Raw genomic sequence first — 4,348 nt, 5'->3', positions numbered from 1 at the left:
ATTTTTTTAGCTTCCATTGAATATTGAAGATAGAAAATATGTTATTAAAATGTGTACATTTAATAGAAACAAAGTTAAGAACTTATTAAATTTTAAGATAGAGTTAATAAGTTTAAAATTTTTTTAGTATTGATGAAACATGTTAAAAGCGAGTTATAAATAGGATCAAAGAAGTATAGGCTAAGTTTGGAAAATAAATATTTTTAACAAAAGAGTCACTTGATGACTTAAATTTTTAATTTAATTCAAAGGAACGTGGAATATGAAATATATAGCTTTTTATTCATTATTTTTTAAAATCAGGTTTTAAAAAAGAGAAAATTATGTATAGGTTCTATGAGGTAGATTTAATTACAAATAAGTTTGGTGAAATTTAAAGCCACAATTAAGTTTTTTGAAACTTGAGTTTACTTTAAAATTATAATATAGGGATAATATTGCCGTTGTAATACACAATCAGTTTAATAACTTTTTAAAATTATAATCTATTTAACTATTAAATATATAAAATTATAATTATAAAAAATTAAAATAATATATTTAAGTTACTGATGAAGTAACTGTAAATAATTAGTATTAAATTTTGTTAGTAATACATAATTAATTTAATTATTAGATATATTAAGTTGCAGTCACAATATATTAAAGTGACAGTTATAAATTATCGATAAAATAATTATAAATAATTAATATCAAAAGATGTTGGTAACATATATCAGTTTGATTATTAGATGTATTAAAGTGATAGTTGTAAAGTATTAAAGTGATAGTTATAAATTACTGATGAGGTAATTGTATGCAATTAGTATTACACTTATAAGACATAATTAATTTAACTATTGAATATGTGAAAGTACAGTTATAAAAATTAAAAGTAATAGTTATAAATTATTTGATTGATATAATGTATTTTATTAAGATATTCTTATTTTTGTATCTTAATTTTAAATTATACTCGAGCTTGAATAGACTTGGTTGTAGTTTTTAAATTTTATGTGATTTATTTATAAATAAATTTATCTCACACGTAATTTGTTCTTAAGAAAAGGAATTTGAGCATTCTTGTAAGTCACCGGAATAAATAATAAATCGAGAGAAGTGTAATGCTATGAGCACCACGAGACTGAAGGATACCGGTATGCAAGTGAATGAACGATCATAACGCGTCAAAAGGAAATTAAACTTCGTTTTATATCCCAAAAAAAAAAAAGGGGAAACTTCGTTCAAATCAAGAAAATTGATGCTCCCATGCTAATGATAAAAGTAACGAAAATTAATTGATTTTTTTCCATTTAACTTGTACTCTACTATCCAAAACAGCCAGAGATTTTATTTAATGTGACTGTATTATTATATCAAACCTGACTTGGAACTTTTTTGCAGGCTTAAGTCCTCTATATCAGGTTACATCTGGGCGTATAAAATTTAAAGACGTACGCAGTCATCACATTTTGTCTTAATTTCATAATAACCAAATAATTTAAAAGGAGTCACGATACTACACGCGCACGCACAAATACTTGTGTGTGTGAATTTAAATTGTCTCTAAGTTAAGTTTCTGTAAATTTCACAAATTTTGCATTTTTGAGTAAAAAGAGAAGATTTTATCTTTTATAAAAAAAAATAGAATAAAAAAATACTAAAAAATATAAAACTTCACAAAAATTCATACTATTTCTAGTAATATATACTAATTAAAAGCATTCTCCCTCCCTTCAATAATATTATAAGACACCTTTAATAAAATTATGCTTTCAATAAATTAGATAATTGTTTTTAAAATCATTTCTCCTTTCCATTTTTATTCTTACTTCCTAGAATATTTTAATTATAAATTCTTATTAGTTACACTCTTAATTAAAAACATGAAACATTTTAAACTTTTGAACATGATAACCCGTAGAAAATGAATAGTGTAGAGCTACCAGCACCATGGAACAAGCAATCAGCCAACCTCCAAAGTCCAAATCAACGTGGCCACTCAGCTGCCCGTCTCTCAAACCTACCCACTTACTCCTATCTCTCTCTCCCTGTGGATGTGTTAATATATAGACCATACTTGATCTCCCATTTCTCATCTCATCTCACTCTTACCTTAGCTCACACATACATATAAACATACACCTCCTCTCTTCTCCACGTGCACACTCGACACGTCGTTTCAAAAACATGGTCACCGTCGACGAAATCCGTAACGCCCAGCGCTCCGCTGGCCCCGCCACCATCTTGGCTTTCGGCACCGCCACTCCTTCTAACTGCGTCGTCCAAGCCGATTACCCCGATTACTACTTTCGCATCACCAACAGCGAACACATGACTGATCTCAAAGAAAAATTCAAGCGCATGTGTACGTCTCCTCCTCTTTCTTCTCATTCCTTTGCGTTTACTTTTAACTATTCATCATTTCCACTCGCTTATTTTGTTTGGTTTCCCTGATTCAGGTGAAAAATCCATGATCAAGAAGCGCTACATGCACCTCACGGAGGAATTCTTGAAGGAGAATCCCAGCATGTGTGCTTACATGGCTCCTTCGCTTGATGTCCGTCAAGATATTGTGGTCGTGGAGGTGCCTAAGCTCGGAAAAGAAGCCGCCGCCAAGGCCATCAAGGAGTGGGGACAACCCAAGTCCAAGATCACCCACCTCGTCTTCTGTACTACTTCCGGCGTCGACATGCCCGGCGCCGACTACCAGCTCACCAAGCTTCTCGGCCTCCGACCCTCCGTCAAGCGTCTCATGATGTACCAGCAGGGTTGCTTCGCCGGCGGCACCGTCCTCCGTCTTGCCAAGGACTTGGCCGAGAACAACAAGGGCGCGCGTGTTCTGGTTGTTTGCTCTGAGATCACCGCCGTTACTTTCCGTGGCCCCAGTGACACCCACCTGGACTCTCTTGTTGGCCAAGCCCTATTCGGCGACGGAGCGGCGGCTATCATCGTCGGTGCAGACCCTGACCCTGCCGTGGAGCGCCCAATTTTTCAGCTGGTGTCGGCGGCACAGACCATCCTGCCGGATTCAGACGGAGCCATCGATGGACACCTTCGGGAGGTGGGTCTAACGTTCCACTTGTTGAAAGACGTGCCTGGAATCATCTCAAAGAACATCGAGAAGAGTCTGGTGGAAGCGTTCACGCCCATCGGCATCAAGGACTGGAACTCCCTATTCTGGATTGCTCATCCGGGTGGACCAGCTATTCTGGATCAGTGGAGGCGAAGCTGGGGCTCAAGGAGGAGAAGCTGCAGACGACGAGGCACATTCTAAGCGAGTACGGCAACATGTCGAGCGCTTGCGTTTTGTTCATACTCGACGAGACGAGGAAGAAGTCATTGAGGGAGGGCAGAGCCACCACCGGAGAAGGACTGGAATGGGGAGTGCTGTTCGGTTTTGGGCCGGGTCTGACGGTGGAGACGGTGGTTCTGCACAGTGTTCCGGTGGAGGCAGGTCATTAGAGGCATGATTACAAATTTGGGTAATTAAGATTGAAAGTTAATGGTCGAGTTGAAATTATAACTGAGGAATTAAGGGAGGAAGGAAATAAAGAAGATGGAAGGCGTGATATGTATAAATATTTTACTGTGTGAACAATGTTTGTGGAGTGACGAGGTGATCGATTGCTACCCTGAAGAGTGAAGTTGAAAGCCATTTTGTATTGTTGTTATATACGTTATGTCGTTATCCAATCCGTGGCATACCCTTCTCGTGCTTCGTTTATGGCGTAAAATATTAGATGGAACACCTCGCTGATTCATCACGTGGCTCTCAAACATGTTAGATAATTATTTTTTTGATTTTTTCCTGACACGAAGACGAATGAAAAAAAAAAAAAAAAATATATATATATATATATATAATATCCCAACAAACTGTCAAAGCTATCAGGGACTTCATGATTTATAAGTTTACTGATATTGTTATTGTGCGATCGATGTAATTTTAATTTTATTATAAAAAGAGTGATTGATAAGTCAGAATGACAGAAATTTGGTTAGCTTTTTTATTTTTTGGTTGAAAAGGAATTTGGCTAACTTGAAATTATTTCTTTCTTTTGTTTTTGTTTTTGTTTTCCTTACCAACAATTTGGAATGATTGTTAACCTGATATTAAGATTGTATAAAGGGTTGGACGGTACTGATTTTAGTTTAACCTGAAGTTTGGTTTTTTTTATGAAAGAGACTAGGTTAAGCAACCTATAATTCAGTTTTGTCTAGTGATAATTTAAAAATTAATAGAACCGGACTTGATTCATAAGATTGAGAGTTGATCTTGTTAATCCATACTCACTTAGTTATTTTTTTACTATTTCCTCTATGAGAGAGGCAATATTTCATTTTAATCTAATAAACTTAATTAAGA

General features: G+C 35.3%; 1 pseudogene; it reads left to right on the top strand.

Annotated features, from left to right (window-relative positions):
• The first annotated feature begins 2,073 nt into the window (after positions 1-2,073).
• On the top strand, positions 2,074-3,675 carry LOC129305272 (chalcone synthase-like; annotated as a pseudogene).
• The last annotated feature ends 673 nt before the right edge of the window (positions 3,676-4,348 follow it).

This window comes from Prosopis cineraria, unplaced genomic scaffold (assembly GCF_029017545.1).
Source record: "Prosopis cineraria cultivar Desert tree isolate PC_DT_omini unplaced genomic scaffold, ASM2901754v1 PC3, whole genome shotgun sequence".
NCBI classification, from domain to species: domain Eukaryota; kingdom Viridiplantae; phylum Streptophyta; class Magnoliopsida; order Fabales; family Fabaceae; genus Prosopis; species Prosopis cineraria.
Note: the sequence above shows the minus strand (reverse complement) of the source record. Positions and strands in the feature narration are given on the sequence as shown.